The following is a 19,488-nucleotide window of genomic DNA, read 5'->3' as shown; positions in this document are numbered from 1 at the left end:
GCCGGCACTGCAAGAGTCTCTAAAAGCATTCTGACTTCTTCCCTGCTGTGAAGTCAAGGGCTTGTGGGGTAACTAAGGTTCTTCCCCTGTCTTAATCCTGCCTTGACTAAGCAGTAAGTTAAGGGTCTTAATTACTAGTGCCTGGCCCTTTAAATCTTGTATCCATAGCACCCTAGCCTTGTCATTGTTATGCATTTGTTGCCTGTGGGGACTGTTGGCTAGCTGGGACACTCAAAGGGGACTCCATCAGAGGGAGGCAAGCTAAAGCCTGCTGTTACCACCTTGGCTTTCTGTAACGAACCTACCTAGGGCCTGAGGGAGCCCATTATGAAAACACTTGTATCCATACGCTCCCAACTAACACGCTAAGCAATTTGGACTCTATTAAGGAAGGTCCATGAGGGACCGATATATTTTTTTTTTTCTGGGTGACATTGAGAAGCCGGTCACATGATTTGGGTAAGTCATAGTATAAATGAATCTGTCTACCTAGAGCTCTGGTGAAACTCATTTCTGCGAAGGCATAGGTGGATGACCTGAATAGAGCACACAGAACAACCTCAGACAAATGAGCGCGGCCCTTCGGTAATTGGATGCAGACACCGCCTGGCCATGTAGACAGATGTCAAAGAAATACATCTTTTTTTTTTTTTTTTAAACATATATATATAGTACATGATCAGGAAGTCAGGGCAGTGCTCCAAACCTGAGCAGAGTATTGAAATTCCTCCACAGTCTATTCTTTCTGTTGATAATTGTTGAATTATTGATAACATTATTATTAAAGAAGGTCCATAGTTTACAACATCAAGTTTTCAACAAATGTATAACGTCTTCACCATTACAGTGTCAGAACAGTGTTCTTGTCCCCCAAATCCCTTGTGTGCACCATTCTATCCATCCTTCCCACTCTTCCCTAATCCTGGTAACCACTGAGCACTTATTTATTCATTTGTATTTTTTTTTTTTTGTTGTTGTTTTTTTTTTTTGAAACAAGAGTTTCTTTGTTTAATAGCCCTGGTGTCCTGGAACTCTCTTTGTAGACCAGGCTGGTCTCAAACTCACAGAGATCTGCCTGCCTCTGCCTCTTGAGTGCTGGGATTATGTGCCACCATGCCAAGCCCATAGAGTATTTAATTTTACCATAGTTTCATCTTTTCTAGGATGTCAGCTGGAAGGGAGTTGCCTTCACTACTGCCCTCGCCAACTGGAATGCCATTTAGCTGAAGACATGCAATACATAGGCTGACTTTTCTCTTTGAACAATATTCACTTACGCTCCCCTTTGTCTTTTTGTGGCTCAATAGCCCATTACTTATTGTTGCTAAATATTCTGTTTTCCCCTCAGTTTATCCATTCATCTACTGAAGACAGAGGATACCTTAGTTGCTCTAATATTTGGATTTAGTTGTGTGTGTGTGTGTGTGTGTGTGTAGTCTAGCTGCTGGCTCATAGGGTCAGACTATAAGGAACTACCAGGCTGTGTTCTAAAGTGCCAGTACCATTTTGCAACCTCCTTAAGTAATGAACGGGAGTGCTCCATACTCATCAGCCTTTGTTAGTGTTGAGAATTTTAGCTCTTCTAATAGATGTACAGTGGAATCTCATTGCTTTTTTAATTTTGAGTTCCCAATGACTTATGTTGTTGTTCATATACTGATGGTCCACATATGTTTCTTCTTTGGTGAGGTGTCTCTTCTGATCTTTTGCTCATTTAAAGAATTTGAATTTTCTTATTAATGCGTTTAGAGAGTTCTTTTGGATAACATCAGATACATACTTTGTAAAGTTTTTGGCTTTACAAAGTTTTTGGCTTGTGTTTTCATTGTCTTAACATGGCCCTTAAATATTATTTTATTCTGTGTGTGTGTGTGTGTGTGTGTGTGTGTGTGTGTGTGTGTGTGTGCATGTGCGCATGCTCACATGTGGATGTTGGTGAAGGCAGGAGAGGGTATTGGGTCTTCTGGAGCTAGAGTTACAGGAGGCTGTGAGTCTCTTGACACTGTTACCAGGGACCAAACTCCAGTAGGCCGCTCTTAACCAGTGAGTCATATTTGTAGCTCTCCTCAATATAGTCTCTTGAATTTTTTTTTTAGAGTTACTTATTTCATTTTATGGGTATGAGTGTTTTGCCTGCATGTATGTCTGTGTACCACATACATGCCTGCTACCTGTAGAGGTCAGAAGAGGGCGTCGGATCCCTTGGCACTGGAGGTATAGATGGCTGTGAGTCACCAGGTGGATGCTGGGAACCAAACCCTAGCCCACAGCAAGAGCAAGGGCTTTTAGCCACTGAGCCATCTCTCCAAGTCCCTGAAGATGGCCTTTTATAGATCAGAAATTATTAATTCTGGCTTTCTTGGATTGTGCCTTTGATACTGCATCTAAGAAATTATCATTGAATCCAAGAGGACCTAGATCTTTTCCCTGTGCTGTCCTCTGGAAGCCGTATGGTTCTGAATTCTAACTTAATTCTGTGCTCTGTTGTTAGCTAATTTTTGTGAAAGGTGTGAGGTAAAACTATCATTTTCTCCCTCTTGAGTTGCCTTTTCTCCTTTGTCCAAGATTCAGGGACTATGTTGGAGTGGGTGTGCTTCTGAGATATTTCTTGACTTCTCAGTTTTTCCAGTTCCATACTATCTTAATTGCTATAGTTTATCTTAATTCCTGTAATAAAATTTTAAGTTGGGCTGTGTCAATTCTTCCAGTTTATTTTCTCCTAAATAATGTGTTGGCTTTTCTGGGTCTTTTGTACTTTATTTTGACCCCCCCTGGGGTTTCTGGGCTGAGGATTCAGTGCATCATTGTGCTTAAGTGGTGGCCGTTTGCCTCTGCAGCTGAGACCTGAGCTTGCCCGGTGATCTTATAGCAGAGCCGTATAGATTGCGTGCTATCACTGGATATGGCCTGCAAAGATGCTCCTCCATCCCTGCTATGGAACTGGTGAAAATATAACTTCTCAGTAGGCATGTGGCATGTCATTGATAAGCTGAACTTGAGAGAGTCTCTGCCGGAAAGTCTAGATTGGGGCATGGGTGAAGCTGGAGAAACATAAATGTGGGTACCACATGGAGCAGGGTACCTAGGGTGGGCAGCATGCCCCTGAGCATGTTGATGGATGGAACATCACTCTGACAAGTGGCACAGCTGTTCTTCTCTGCTAGGACTGTGCTTTTATCCAATGGACACATATCTCAAAGATTATGTACTAGTATATCATTACATAATGGCCAGTGGTTAAGATGGTCATAGGGGTATTCTTGTTATACTGCCAAGTGGTTAACGAGAAGACGAGACAGGCTGGACGGCACAGCTCCATCCCCTGAGGACATCGGGGCAGCTCATTTCAACTTCATTTTGATTGCAGGTTATCACGGAGGATAGTTTAAATAGGAAAACTAAGCTGTCTCGGAGGGAAACCATTTGGTAAAATCCACTTACCATTCTTAAAAATCTGGGCTACCCAAGTCCTGGAATCCTGAGGCAACGTTATTTTCAGTTGCTAAATTTTACTTCAGAATGTTTGGGTTCTTCTGTGTGCTTGCAACGGCGGTTGTTTTGGTTCTGTGTCGTGTGGGACAGACACTGGGGCACAGGGAAGGGACAGAGCTGACAGAGTCCCCACTCTTTCCCTCACTGGAAACTCGTGGTGGTTTTTCCTTGACCCTATGGGGCAGTGTCTCTGGCTGGTAATGTGACATCTGAGGTCATTCAAAGCCCTAACCTATCTTCCTAGATCATCTCGTTTTTTTTTTTTTTTTCCTGTTAGCTCTGCTCAAGCTAGACTGTTCTGGCTTGAGTGTTGGTATGCCCTCTGGTCCCCAGGTGAGAGTTCTTGGGGGGGCGGGTAATATCTTTAGCATTTAGTGCCTTTGTAGGAACGCTCACTTCCCTTTCCACCAGGTGAGGGCATGGTGAGGAAGGTGGCTGCCTTGGTTAGGATTTTCTATGGCTGAGAAGAAACACCATGACCATGGCAACTCTTATAAAGAAAACATTTCATTGGGGTGGCTTGCTTACAATTTAGAGGTTCAGTCCATTATCATCATGGCAGGGAGCATGGCAGCATGCAGGCAGACCTGGTGCTGGCTACATCTTGGCTTGCAGGCAGCAGGAAGTCGACTCCAACACTGGGTGGTATCCTGAGCATAGGAAACCTCAAAGCCCGCCCCCACAGTGACACACTTCCGCCAACAAGGCCACACCCACTCCAACAAAGCCGCGCCTCCAGATAGTGCCACTCCCTGTGAGATTATGGAAGCCGGTTGCATTCAAACTACCATAATGGCCATCTATAAACTAAGATGAAAATCGTCTCCAGACTCAGAATCTGTTTGTACCCTCCCTTAGGCTTGCCAGCCTCCAGGCCCGAGACCAGCCTTTAGAGTATAAGTCTGCCCTAGTCTCTACCAATAGCCAGAATGGACCAAGGGCTCTTCCATAAACTCCTAAGTACATTTTGAACTTTCTTCTGTCTTTTCTCTCTTGCAAAGCATCATGGTTAAGAGTTTCATCTCTGGGGGCTTGAGAGGTACCAGAGATTAAGAGGTTAAGGGCACTTGCTGTTCTTTCAGAGGACCAGAGTTTGGTTTCTAGTCCCCACACAGTGGCTCACAAGCATCTGTAACTCCAGTTCCAGGGGATTTGATGCCCTCTTCAGACCTCTGCTAGCCCTAGGCACACACATAGTTCCTACGCATACATGCAGGCAAAACACTCACATACACAAATTAAAAATAATCTTTTAAAAAAGTTTTACCTCTGGATCAAGGCGATCCAGGTTTCAGATCCTGCCTGGCTCTGCTGCCTAGTGTGTGTGCTTGGGTGAATTGCCTGGCTTTCTCCCCGCCCAGTGTCTTAAGCTGGACCTATGACTTTCCATGGGTTGTCTAACTAACTGAATGCAGGAGTGCACGGGGATGCTGAGTGAGAAAACATAGCAAGCCCCATTCTATACCTTGGTTTCTCCAAATGGAAGAATGAAACCTGAATTATGTTTCATTCATAAAGATCTAGAGGAATGAAAATACAACCCACAGCGTACACAAAGCCTCCAGGCCAGCTAGCTCCTATTTGCCTAACCGCCTCTTTTGATGCTCCCCATGAGCTCAGGACGTCTCTGTATGAAACCTTTCCTGAGGATATCAGTCCACCAGGCGGAAAGTCTCTTCTCGGGAAGTTGTGAGGGCTAGCTCATTTCTTTGGCGGGTGTCTGGCTTTCTTGTCCGGCGCTTGTGTCTTTGGCCGATCACGCGTTAATGAATCTCACACTGATTCGAGTCTGCCATAGTGAACCACATCGGGAGGCGCAAGAATCCTCTAAGCTGATTTTACAAAGGAGCAGATGGCGGTTCAGGGATATTGAGTCACAACAGGGATGGCAGAGCTGGGGAGAGCTGATCCTGGGGCTCCTGTTTGGGCTGCCCATGGTGGCCCGTGGTCATGGCAGTCTCCCTCCTTTACTGGAGAGCTAGAGTGAACTAAGTTAGACCTGGTCACAGCTTCTATGCTGCCCTTGGAGTCAGAGGCACTCAGCGTATTTCTGGTAATTTGCTGGACCCAGGTTAGCAATTTCTAAGTGCTTGAGTATCTTGATTATGAAAAACACATTGCATCCTGTATTTTGGTGGGCCTTTAAAAGCAGACTATAATAACTCCTTATTCTTGTGTTGAACTCCACATGAATCTGAAAAAGCAGTTCACATTTCTTCTTCTCCTGACTGTTCCCTGTGGTCTCAAATAGGCTTAGATGGGGGACGCCAGAATCACTCTCATTATGGATGCTGTTTTTGTCACAAAAGGAGACTATCTCGTGACTCAGAACCAGCTAATTGGTCTGTCAATGGCTTTCTCTGGTTAGGTGAGTCATTGGATGCTTGTTGGCAGAAGCAACCTGAGTGTAGCTCCAGGGGGGTCCGATATTCTCTCAACTCCCAATCCCAATGTTAGTAAAGCCACCGATGGGCTATTATGACCCGGGGTGGAACTGCATTGGTTTGGAAACAGCTAATAAAAAGACACTTCGGTGATACACAAAGCCCTTGCATTATCAAGCATGTGTGTATGCACATGGAAGGAAGGCATGCACTATGGTTTCTTGAGGCCTTGGTTGGAATAATCTATCTTGATTGGGATTGAAGAGACTGAATATTTCCTGAGTTTGTTCTATGCCAGAGACTGTTTCGGGTGTTTGTGATATAGCAGCGACAGAGGTCTAATAAAATTCTTGCCCTCTTGGAGCTCGTTTGAAACAAAACAAAGACAAAAGATTTTTAGTATAGAAGAGTTCACACTACAAAAGAAGAGAGGGTGGCCTGCTCATCACTCAACATTAATTATTACTATTTTATAATTGTTGTTCATCTGTCTTCCCTTCCTGGCATTTATTGCTAATGAGACACCTTAAAGTTATCTCAGGCAGGAGACATTTATCCTATACCCCAAAGTGTTGAATAGATACAGATTTTTAATAAAACTACAACTGCAATGTTATTATCATAGATAACAGAATTAATAAAAATTTCTTGATATAACATAATATCCACTTTGGATTAAATTTTCTCCAGTGATCTTAAGAATATTCTCTTTCCTTCCTTCCTTCCTTCCTTCCTTCCTTCCTTCCTTCCTTCCTTCCTTCCTTCCTTTTTTTCTCCCTCCCTCCCTCCCTCCCTCTCTCTCTGTCTCTCTTTTTAATAAGGCTTCTCACATTGTAGTGCAGGTTGATGTAGAACTCATCATGTAGCCCAGGCTGAAACTCATGGAAAGTCTCCTGCCTCAGCCTCCCTGGTGCTAGGATTATAGACATGAGGCATTGTGCCTGGCTCAAGGGTTTTTCTAATGTATTTGTTTGACTCTAGATCCAGACAAGGTCTGCACACTAGGCTGTGGATAGGGCTCTGAACTCTTCTGCTCTGTGGCACTTCCTCTGAGCTCTTTTGTTGGTTGTAGGAATGAGTTCTTGATTCTGTAGAAGTTCCCATGTATGAATTTGACTGATTGCATCTTTATGATTTTTTAATTATATTTCTTCATGCTTTGCCTCTTCTGTAAAATGATAGCTATATAAAGAGTCTACTTAATGTCAGCTTCAACGGTAGAAAGGAGACCACTGAACTAAAATCCTCATGGAAAGTGGCTTCATGCTATTTACATGTGCCAGAGATGTTTCTAGAGGTACCTTGGTGGCTAGAAATTTAAATGGCTGAGTTAAAAAAAATGTAGTTCTTTGCATGTATGTTTGTGGAAGTCAGAGGTCAATGTTGGGTGTCTTCCTCAATCACTCCACCTTCTTTTGAGACTGTGTCCATCAATGAACCTGGAACTCACTGATTTTAGTAAGGATGACTGGCCTTATTTAGTAAAGATGGAACCCCAGGAATCCTCCTGTCTCTGTCTCCCCAATTATAGGCCCATGGTGTCACAGCCAGCTTCTTATGTGGGGCTGGGGATCTGAGCTCAGGCCCTCATGCCTGTGTGGAAGGCACTTCTCTAACAAAGCCATTTCTCCAACCCCTGAAAAAAAAGTTCTTGTACCACAGTGGCAGTTCCTATTCTAACTCTAAGAAACATGCCCGTTGTCCCCTTCTTTCTGTTGGCATAGAAATGGCCTTTGAAAGTGGTAGTCCTGTCTGGTCTTTGGCAGTGATGCCAGCCATGTCCCTGTGAGCAGCAAGTTGGGTGTGGTAGTTTGAATGTAATTGGCCCCCATAATCTCACAGGGAGTGGCACTGTTAGGAGGCGTGGCTTTGTTGAAGTGGGTGTGGCCTTGTTGGAGGAAGTGTGTCACTGTGGGGGCGGGCTTTGAGGTTTCCTATGCTCAGGATACCACCCAGTGTGTCAGTCGACTTCCTGTTGCCTGCAAGATGTAGCACTCTCAGCCCTAACACCACATCTGCCATGCTCCCTGCCACGATGCTAATGGACGGAATCTCTGAAACTGTAAGCCAGCCATCCCAATGAAATGTTTTCTTTGTAAGAGTTGCCATGGTCACGGTGTCTCTTCACAGCAATGGAAGCCCTAACTGAGACATTGGGTTTGAAAACAATTCATCTGTTCTTATTGGGAGCTAAGGCTAACAAAGGATAGAATAAACTTACAGGACGGTGTGAGTGTCAATGAGGCCCCGAATCAAGCGTATTTGAGGGTAGCCTTCAGGGTTTATTTTGTAAGAGGTATCCAAATATTTAAAATGCGCAACCAGCCATGAGGAGCTGTGTGGGCCACCTGAGGCCTTTTCAGTTTAGAATCTCCTTGAACAGGGAGTCCGCACATGAAACCTTGGGAGAGGAGTTGGCTCAGAAAAAGGCAAGCTTGGTAGAAGCAGTAGGAAGTTCCTGGGGTCTCAGTGGCTGTTGGTTGAAAGAAGATTTCTATGACATTGATGAATTTCTTCAATAAATGATTCAAATGTTTTTTTTTTTTTTGAGACAGGGTTTCTCTGTGTAGCTTTGCGCCTTTCCTGGAGCTCACTTGGTAGCCCAGGCTGGCCTCGAACTCACAGAGATCCGCCTGGCTCTGCCTCCCGAGTGCTGGGATTAAAGGCGTGCGCCACCAACGCCCGGCTTGATTCAAATGTTTTAAAGAATGAGATTGGGTCTTTCATTTGGGGAGTCCAGACAGGCTGGCCCCAAGGAGCAAAGGGAAGAATAAGAAGTCGTTGTTATCTACATAGGCAAGGTCATGGGGAAGGGTTCCATTTTGTACATGTCATATTGGGCATATCACAGAGTAGCTGTTGAGGAAGCAGTTGGATATATATCTGAAGAACAGAGATGAAAATATGTGTTTGCGATCAGGAAAAGAGATGGTACTTAGAGGCATGGTTTGGATAAGATCACCTGGTGAGAGACTGGCTTCCTGGAAACCTCATGGAGATGATGCTGTAGGGGATGTAGGAGGGCGCTTGCTGAGCCACAAAGCATCCTCACTTTTCACTAAGTGCTGCAAGACTAGGCTACAGAATGTATCTCTCACATTACATCTCCATCAATAGAGTAGGAGCTTTCCCATTTTCCCACATCCCTGCCAGCGTTTGGGATTATCTTCGTGACTTTCTGCCTCTGATGGGAAAAGCCTATATACACCACTTCTATCCAGTAAGAACAGCCATGCTCAAGCTGTAGAGATTTGCTTTAGGTTTTAATCTCTCACTATCAATTATATTTTTATGCACTTACCCAACACACACACACACACACACACACACACACACACACACACACACACACCCCACTAAAAAACATGCAACAGAGTCAAAACTATTAGACTATAACAATTAGCTTTGTATAATCTTTCATGACTCACATGTCCTTTACCTGTGTTTGGCCCTTCCTCATGATCTGATATTACCCTTTCTTGTTCTTCTTTTTATATATACACTGCCCACAAGTTCATTTGCTGACACACATACACGCATACATTATAGTCTAGAATCCACATATAAGAGCACATGCAGGTTTTTTTTTCCCCCTGGGACTGGGTAACCTTGCTTAATATTGTACATTCTAAGTCCATCCATTTTCCTGGAAATTTTGTGATTGTTTTTATTTCTTGCTCCTTTTTTCTCTGCTTGTTCATTTCCTTTCTGGATAGTCTATGTGTTTTAGTTAGGATTACTATTGCTTTGATGAGCCATGACCAAAAGCAGCTTGGAGAAGAAGGCTTATTTCATTCACATTTCCACAGAACAGTTCACCATCAAAGGAGTCAGGGAGGCAGGAATAGGAATGGGTGCAGTGGCTATGGAAGGGAGCTGCTTACTGGCCTGCTCCTCATGGCTTGCTCAGCCTGCTTTCTTATAGAACCCAGGACTGCCAACCCAGGGATGGCACCACCCATGGGCCCTCCCCCATCAATCACTAATTAAGAAAATGCCTAATAGGCTTGCCTGCTGTTCGAATTTTAGATAGTCTTTTAATAAAAACTCAGAGCCAGATTTTGGGGTGAAAGCTGAAAGATCAGAGAAGCAGAGCAAGCCACAGCTAACCTCACCTCACCAATTCCTCAGCTGATCCTGTTTCCTCAGACTGAAAGCCTCTGAGTCCTCAACCAAAAGGATCTCAGCCAAACTCCTTTAGTTCCTGTTTCCTCACGCCTTTTATACCTTTCTCCGCCCCGTGGTCACTTCCTGGGATTAAAGGCGTGTGTGCTTCCCAGTACTGGGATTAAAAGTGTGTGCCACCACTATCTGGCCTCTATGTCTAATCTAGTGGCTGGCTCTGTCCTCTGATCCTCAAGGCAAGCTTTATTAGGGTACACAATCTATCACCACACTTGCCTACAGCTGATCTTATGGAGGCATTTTCTCAAAGGAGGCCCCTTCCCGTCTGACGACTCTAGCTTGTGTCAAGTGGACACAAAACTATCAGCACACTGTGCTAATTGCCAACCTGACCACATGCAGAAGTGCTTGGCCAGGCCTCTGGGCATGCCTCCAGGGGATGGTCTTGATTGTGGGAGGACCCATCTAACTATGGGCAGAGCCTCTCTCTAGGCAGTGGGTCCTAAAATAGAGAAAGTGAGCCGAGCTCCAGCCTTCACCTCTCTCGGCTTCCTGACTGGGGATGTCATGTGATCAGCTGCTTCAAGCCCCTGGTGCCTTGGCTTCCCTCTGATGATGGACTGTATCTTTGAAATGTGAGCTAAAAGAACTCCTTTTCCCCTTGAGTTGTGTTTGCCAAAGTATATTTTATCACAGCAACAGGGGAAGAAACCAAGGGATATCCAGCCCCATGAACCACCTACTGTTATCCTTTCTTCAGTTTTACATATTTTTTGGGCTGATTTTTGATGATGTGTTTTAGATACTAATTCCTAGTTTATACATCTCACATAATCTTCTCCCAATTTGTTATGGCTTTATAATTTTTTCTCTTTGAAAAATAGTATGCTTAAATGTGTATCTTCATTTGGGAATGTGCATGCATGTAGTGCCCACAAAGGCCAGAAGAGGGCACTGGATCTGCTGGAGCTGGAGTTACAGGCGATTGATTACCTGGGTGCAGGGACAAAACCCAGGTCCTGTGCAAGAGCAGTATATACTCGTAACTGCTGCTGAGCTGTCCTCTCCCTACTTCCTTTTAATTGGTAGTGTTCAACTATGGCCACTTGGTGGAAGAATTTTGTAAGGATTTAACTGTGGTTCCTTGTTAGTTCTAGGTTCGATAAGAACAGGTGCTTTCGGCATTTCCTCCGCCATTTTTGGCATTGATCCCAGCCCCTCCAGCACATCAGGCACCCTCTCTGCTCCTGAGATCCACCCCCAGTGCTTTAGTTGTGTATTAGGAAATACATTCTTTCGTTTGTTTATTAGTTTTTCAAGACAGGATTTCCCTGTGTAGCTTTGGTGCCTGTCCTGGATCTTGCTCTGTAGACCAGGCTGGCCTCAAACTCACAGAGATCTGCCTGGGTCTGCCCCCGAGTGCTGAGATTAAAGGCGTGCGCCACCAATGCCTGGCTTTTTTTGTTTTTAATTTATTTATTTTTATGTGCATTGGTGCTTTGCCTGCGCGTATGTCCGTGTGAGGGTGTCAGGTCCTCTGGAAGAGCAGCCAGTGCTCTTAACCCCTGAACCATCTCTCCAGCCCCTGAAATACATTCGTACTGTACATTCAGACTATCTCTCACATTTTTTCTCTTTCATTTATTCCTACTCAGAGTTGTTCTTTGTATATGACACATGATTTTCTTTTGTTTCCAATATTAACTAAGCCTGTTTCCACAACACCATCCTATAAATAATTCATATTGTTTTCATTGGTTCGTGCCAACACTCTTAATGTATATCAAGGTGTTGGTTAGCCAGAAGTCTACATTCTAGGTCACTTCTCTGTTTATTCCTAGAACAGCATCGATTATTTTTATAATGATATCATAAAGACATAATATCTGGTAGAGCAAGACTCCTTCCTTTTTCCTTGCTTTTAGAAATCTGCCCTATTTAATGTTACGTTCATCCTCACATATTTTATGTTTATTGAGCACCTCAAAGTTTTAGTTATAACAAAACATTGCATCTTGTGATCCACTTGACATTTTTACAGTGCAAAACCACCCTATCCACGGTGTAGTTCTTCATCTGGTCCGTCTCCTTTTATGTCCTCCAATAGCGTTTTAAGGTCGTCTCCATAAAGTTCTGAAAAGTTGTTAAGTTAATCCCCAGATGTTGCATGGTCAGGGTTCACCACAAACATGAGAGGTGTCTCTCTGTCTATTTCCTCCTTGTGTGCTGCTGACAGAGACGACTGGATTTTATAAATTGATCTTGCCTTTGGCAGCCTTGCTGAACTAATTGCTTCTAACAATTTGCTGATGTCTTCTGGGTGTTACATGTGGAGAGTCACGTCGCCTGTGCACACAATGGAGAGGAAGGGAGACTTTAGGAGTTCCGGCTAAGTGTTGTAACCATTCCAGCTGGTGAAGCTCCCATCTGCCTGGCTCTGTCAGAAGACTGTCTCCCACAGTCCTCAGCCCTTGGCCTCATGTACTTGCTTTGGGAAAGTGGATCTCTCTTCCTCCTCTATGAATGATAGCCTGCCTGACGCACAGCGTGAGGAAGAGCGGTGCCTTGCCTTCTTCCGTTCACTTCCTCTACTTCCTTCCCTGTGGTGTGGGGTCTGGCAGCTGGTGGCAGAGCTTCCCGATCTCTGAATTTCTGAGTGATCCCTGCTCATCTCCTTAGCCATCTTTGGGCCCTTATGCCTACAAGGACATTCTAGGTAGGTGACGCCAGTCGGTGGCTCGAGAGACTTTCAGATCAGACTTGGTGTGAACCTTCTGTCCCACATCATTGGGTAAGGCGAAGACAAGATCTTCCAGGTCGAGTTCTGTAGCGTGGACAGTTGGCCACGCCTTTTCTTCTCTCTGTGGTGCTGACCACTGATAGATGCCACCCCCTCCTGGCACTTTGGTTTGTTCAGGAACCTTGTGCCATTAGATGTAATGGAATCTCAGCACGTGTAATGGATCGTATTTTAAGTGCCTAAGCCGTTGCAATGGCTAATTCAAGCTTCAAATTCTGGCCCCTTATCGTTGTCCCACTTCATTGGCAAGAACTAGCTGCAAAATTTGTGCAATGCGGGTGTGTAGATGGGAACATATACACACCAATAAGGGCTTGTGTTCCTGATGGCGGGGCAGGGAGCAGTCTCAATTTTTGGAATAAAGGCAACTGAGTGAGGGGAAGGCTCTCCCTGCTGACTTGGAGTCCTGGGAACTTGCCTGTGTACCATGCATGTTGGGTGTAGCTGAAAGAGACACTCGTCTGTCTGGTTCTAACAGAGACCTTTATTGTCGCTTAGAACCACTCAGCTAACCACACCCCATCGCCTACTAATAGAGGTCATCTTGGTGGATAATGGCAAAAAAAAGAAAAAAGCAGTAAAAGTAAACCGTGTCGCCTGGAAATGCCACTAGTCACTCCTGTTACAACAGACCTCCATGGGTTTCCCTGTCTCAATGGCAACAGGACTCATATAAAGGCACTCAGAGCCAACTACAGGCAAATTGCTTTCTCTCTTAGCCAGCTGAGCAGGTGGGTGGGTTAGGCAAGAATTGGGTGTGATACAAACAGGGAAAAGGAGCCGGAGTCCTCCGAGGGAGGGGGAAGCATCTGTGTTACATTACCATCCCTGAGAGTGCATGAAGGCACGGAGTCCACAGGGAAAAGAGAAGCTGGCGGCCGCCCAGGGGCGTGGGATGGTGGTGGAATTTAATACTGCATAAGCACCCTGAGTTTTAGTTGGCGCTGTGCCCCACCCAGCTCTCCATTGTGGCGTGATTGCCTCCAGCGACTATTTGGATATCTTGGGCTGTGTTTAGTTAGACGCTCGAGAGGTAGAAGGAGGTGGCAGGCTCTCTCCTCTCGGTACTCATCGGGTCACAGTCTCATTCCCCAGCATCACCTTGAAAGAGGGCTCAAGACAAGCCAGGATGTACCCTAAAGAGTCCTTCAGCACGCTGGTGAGTGGGGTTGCATCCGTGCCGGAGGTGAGCAGCCCGAGAGACAGAGAGTGCTCATCGTTATACCTTGAGCTGGAGTCGTGTGTTTCTTTGAGCTCCCAGGGCAGAAACAGCCCTGGATTTTAGCTCCCAAGGAAGGATGTCTTCCAAAAGGCTAGTCACTTAAGAGGTAGCGAGTCCCTTCTTCCACTTGGTGGGGCAATGTTGTAAAGGGCTCAAGCAAGTAGAGGGTATTTTGTGTTTGTTTTTCTAGTCCCGAGAGCCGATAGTTCTCGCTGAAAAAGGTGCTCTGGTGTGTGGTGTGCACTTACCACTGATCTTGCAGGGACTCCGATGGACATCCATTCACATAGTCTCTCAACATGTTACGGCATGCTAGGGAGGACACATCAACGGTATCATCGGTTGTGAGGCCTCACAGAGCAATGGCAGTGGTGTGACACTCTTAACTCAAGGTTACAAACTTCACGGTCACATTATTAGGTCTCCCCAATAAAAGGCCAACACCTTCTTCCTGTAGCCCGGGAAAGAAATAGAATGTCAGTGCCCACATCGGTTAGGGGTCAGTTTCACTTCTTTTTGGTTATGGGAAGACGGACGAGATGGGAATAGAAGGCAGGTGGAGGAGGGAGCAGAAAGCAAGGAACTTAAGTGTCCACTGTGACTATTCAATTCTTCCCTTTGGCAGACACACTTCCTTTATAATTTCTGAACTGGGGGGGGGGGGTATTGAGAAGGGTTTTGACAGCAGGATCTGCAAACGGAATTTAATTGATTGATGGGTCTACCTTAGGCCATGCATGGCCACACTATCTAAAAAGGCTAAGATGTTGCAGGCAGGGGTGGGGGTAGGGTGAGGGGGTGGTGTCTTCCAGCCCAGGATGATAGTAGGGCCCCAGGGAGGCCAAACTGGACCAACAAACTAAAAGTTTGCCAGAGGAGGGTATGCCTGCTGCAGCAGCCCCAGATCACCGCCTGGGCCAGCCAAGGTTTCTTTAGAGCCTGGTTCTGCTGCGCTGGACAGATCCCCCGCGTGTCCACGGCACGCCAGGGACTCCCGGGAAAGCCCTCCAGACACCCCTGAGCCTGGAGACAGCAGGTGCTGCCGCGGCAGACCTTCCGCCTGTCCAGGGGCGCAGGGGCGCAAAGCCGGAGGCGAGCGAACGCAGGCGCGTGCGCGGGGCCGAGGGCCGAGGCCTGCGCGCAGCCCGGGCGGCTGCACTGCGCGCGCGCCGACCCGCGCGTGGGGCCCGGTTCCGGCGCGCGCGGGCGTGGACGGCGGCGGGTTGCAGCGGCCCGGCTGGAGGCTCCGCGGCGGCCACGGGACCCCCGCGGGAGGGCGGGAGCGCGATCCTGCGCCTCGCCTCGGTGCCCCGCGTCCCGCAGCTGGCGTTCCGCCGGGGACCCGGAGCAGGCAGGTGGCGGGACTCGAGGGGGGGGGGGGGGGGCGGTGGGGCCCCGGGGAGGCCGGGCCGCACCGGGGCGATCAGAGGCCTCCCGGGACGCGGCCCTGGCGGCCGGGGAGAGGTGGGTGCTCGTGTCGGTTGCTCCCCGGCTGAGATGGGTGCCCTGCAGGGTTCGTGCTCCGTGGACGCCCCCCCCCGGGAGGATCTCCCACGCGCGGGACTGCTCATCCCGGTGGGTTTCTCCACGCGGGGCCTCTTGAGGTTCTCCGTCGCCGCCCCATTCTGACTTAGAGCAGGAAGAAATCCTTGGCCCACGCGTGCTCAAAACTAAACTGCCTCTGCCTCACGTTGCTGCTCTGAGATAGATTCCTTCGTTCTGATTTGCATTGGGAAGTTGCAGGAGGGTAGGATCTGAGACCTGTCCCGTGCGGAACCGCATGAATGAAATGAATAGCTATAGATGAGAGGGGGTTCACTTCATCCGGGCGCTGGGTAGGCCTATGGGGTTGGAAGTCTGTTCTGTGACTGTGTTATCACAGGTATCAGAATGCTATTTTGGTAGGATCGTAACTTGGTGCGTGTTCCGGGCTACAGGGTTGGGTATGTTGTAGCACTAGCAAAGCGTAAAAGAGTACCTTTGAAATTCTTCTGAAGTGTGTTCCTGAGTGGAGACATCCATCAGATACTTGAGTTGCAGTTGACTCTTGCTTTGCCATTAGTCAGCTCCTGCACCGTTTAAGTTGACTGCGTGGCAGAAGAGCAGGTGGCGTAGGACACAGAGTCTGGAGGGAAAGCGGAGACCTGGAGGTGGCAGGATTCCAGCTTTCTACATTTTTTGACGATGCAAACCATCCTGGTTTCATTTGAACGTGTAGATATGATGCGGATTTCGGGTAATGCTTTCATTTGTTAGGGACCTCTTGGGCTCAAAGATTGACTTCATGGCACACAACCGGAGTGTTTACATCTCTTCTGTAGATTTAGCACACGGTGCACTATCCCTGGATTTATTTCCGGATCCCGTTTCCCATATACAACCCCAATAGTAAGGCCTTAAAAAAAAAAAAGCGATGATTATAATGTTGCCATTTTGCTTATAACAATCCCAGGTTTGAATACATACTTGTGAGCATGAGTTGCCGGAATCAACTTCACTCTGTCTCTCTGTTAAAACCCTTTCAGGGTCTGGTTGCTTTTAGTCTTCCTGTTCTCTTAATTATTTATAATTAGACTGCTGCGGGCTTGCTTGGCATGTCAGCCTTCGTGTCTCATATCAGGCATCTGTAAATTGTGTGTTTTCTGAGGCGTGACCTGCACTGTTCTCCTTCAGTGCTGGTTAGGAGAATGTCGATAGGTGAAATGTCCTTCTGGTTATGGTGGCATGAGCCACGTGCAAATGGACCCCTTGAACATTCAGATAGAGCCCAAACAGGGTATATTACAATCCCGTGTATATAAAACAGGCATACAAATCAAACACTTATTGACAATAAATAATATATTTTAGATCAGTTCTTTGGTATACATATGATTTTACTATTTATTAAAGATGAAAACAAGTTTGCGTGATAAAGAGATGGTTGTTTATTTTTACATTTAAGTTGGATGAACATTTAATACTACAGGATATAGAACATCTTCAGCATTTTGCAGAATTGATCTCTAGTGCTGACAATGCTGTTTCGTATGAATATGAATACAAACATTATAAGTATACATAATAAATATATGTATGTTTAAGACCCTTTCAAAAGTTGTTGGGAATTCTGCCCTAATCCAAAACCAGAATTAATTTATGATTTAAAAAATATTTTTATTTTACATGCATGAGTATTTTGCTTGCCTGTAGTATGTGCGTGATGCCTGTGGAGGCTGGAAGAGGTTGTTGGATCCCCTGGGACTGGAGTTTCAGGAACTGGAGCTGTCGTGTGGATGGTGGGAACCCAACCTGGGTACCAGAGTAGCCAGGGCTCATAACTACTGAGTCATTTCTTTAGCGCCAGTAATTCTTGATTAAAAAAATTATATTTTGAGGCAGGGTCTCACTGTGAAGCTCTGGTTGTCCTGGAATGGACTATTACTATGTAGATTAGGCTAGCTTTGAACTCATGAGATCTGCTTGCCTCTGTCTCCGTCTCCCAAGTACTGGGGCTAAGGCATGTGCTGCCATGCCCAGCTAGTGATTTTTTTTTTTCTAATTTAGAACACAAACAGCAATTAGCAAAATCAACATTCTAACAAAATCTAATTCTAAAATATGCTGATTTGATGCTCACATGCTGAAGAGCAACAATGGGACTTATTAAAAGCCTTTGTTTTCTGTAATTAAACCGTTATGCTTCTGTAAGAGCAGAACTCTGTGTAAAAACACTGCAACCCGTGAAGACACCTGGTCTTGCATCTGGGTGGAGCTATTTCAGGTGGTGTCACATGGCATTGCATGGCATGTCCGAGGGTGCCGTGCTAAATGCACACACCCTGTGTGATCAGAACCAAGGCTGAAGTGAGGTCACATGATCACGCTGTAAGCACTGTCTAAAACACATTATGTATTTGATGTTTGTATTAGTTTTAGGTGAGTGTACATTTAGAAACCTGAACTATTTCAGATTGCCTTTTGTGTGTGTGTGTGTGTGTGTGACACCCCAAACTTAGTTGTCTGAACCAATTCCCCCACCTGAAGCCCACAGACATTGGTCTGAGTTAGACCAATGGAAATTTTAATTTAATTTGTAAAGCCTCATGTGGGTTGTAGCTACCTAGTTGGGCATTCCAACCTTTAATTATTAGGGCCCAGAAATCCTATGCTAACTGTCTTCTATCTGTATCTGCATAGTACCCAGTTCTCCTCGGTCATAGTACTTATTGTATAGTAATTGTGCTTTCTTGTAGCAACCTAGCCCTGGGCTGGAATCCACAGAACGGCAAGGACGACATAACTTGGTTCCTTATCTTTGGGATGGACAGCTTAGGACTTAATGGGAAACAATATTTATCAAACATGTGACTGAACTTCTTGAGGGCGGGTGTCTGATGTTCTCTCGAGAGCTGCTTTTCCAGTGTTTTGTCTGTAGCAAATAAAAAGACTTATTGGAGCCTTGCCTTTATGTCCTTATCTGCTTAGGTTTGTTTTTGAATCTCATGAAAACAAAGGCTCACATGCTTGCAGTAGACGCGTGGTGAGTGAACGGATGTTTAATAGGATAGCAAATAAAAGGATCATTGGAGTTGTGCTTGTAAAAAGTAAATACGTAGTCTTGTTTGGGGATTTCATGAAAATAAACACCCATGACTGACGGTGATGGGGAACTGTATGAAATGGCTGTGAATCAACATGGACACAGCTTGGCTCTCCTTGTTAGTCAAGAAACTCCAGTATGCTGCTTTTCAGCCATTTCTCAAGCATTTGAGGGAAAGGCCGGGGTGTAGCTCAGTGGTAGAGTGTTTGCCTGGCAAATGTTGAGGCCAGAGGTTCAATCCCCAGCATCATAGAAACAAACAATTCTGAAAGAACTTCTTGGCCTTGGTCAACTCTTTTTGGAGGCCCTGACCTCTCTGAAGACGTTGGTTGACGTTCCTCATTACTGGGATGCAAAGGCGGGGTCAGGCTCCTTGGGAAAATCATGAGCGGTTGGAGCCGAGTGACAACATGCTTTTACTCAGAAGTGGTGTGAGTTAGTGGAGTAAGGTGAAATTCTTATGTGCCTGAAAGTTTGGAGAACTGTAAGAAGTGTTTGTACCCAGTTAATCAGGGATGATTTCTTTAAACCAGCCCTTACCAGGAGATTTTGGACAAAACACCTACCCAACTCAGCTCAGTACATCTGCACACTTGATCAAGGTTCCTTCAGATCCAGAAGTGGCTTCTAGGGAAGAATTTGAGACCAGGTGAAACTTTGTGTACTGTGTAGTTTGGGGTGAAATGAAAGATAGAGCCTTTTTTTTTTTTTTCTTTTTTCCCAAGAAGGTAAAGAAATGGGACTGGGAAAAATGCCATTAGGATGCAAAAATATAAAGAATGTTCCTCATGTGGGTTAGGTAACACTGTGGCTTCTCTGGCCTTGACGTATCATGTAAAACAATGAAGTGGATTCCATGTCTTGTGTGAATTATCTTTGCACC

The 19,488-nt window shown here is 45.8% G+C and overlaps 1 protein-coding gene across 6 annotated transcripts in view; it reads left to right on the top strand.

Annotated features, from left to right (window-relative positions):
• Positions 1-217: 217 nt before the first annotated feature.
• Positions 218-19,488, top strand: part of Clip4 (CAP-Gly domain containing linker protein family member 4) — an 82,006-nt gene continuing 62,735 nt past the window's right edge. For 2 of the 6 annotated variants that reach the window (XM_028873839.2, XM_037198061.1), the window contains exon 1: positions 15,231-15,374. The gene's annotated coding sequence lies outside the window, so the exon portion shown is untranslated. Of the gene's footprint in view, positions 460-12,015; positions 13,961-15,230; positions 15,375-15,458; positions 15,599-19,488 lie in introns of those variants that run through there. The other 4 variants (XM_037198059.1, XM_037198060.1, XM_037198062.1 and 1 more) reach the window with 4 other exon arrangements.

Source organism: Peromyscus leucopus, chromosome 22 (genome assembly GCF_004664715.2).
Source record: "Peromyscus leucopus breed LL Stock chromosome 22, UCI_PerLeu_2.1, whole genome shotgun sequence".
NCBI classification, from domain to species: domain Eukaryota; kingdom Metazoa; phylum Chordata; class Mammalia; order Rodentia; family Cricetidae; genus Peromyscus; species Peromyscus leucopus.
This window is presented reverse-complemented; position numbering and strand designations above follow the sequence as displayed.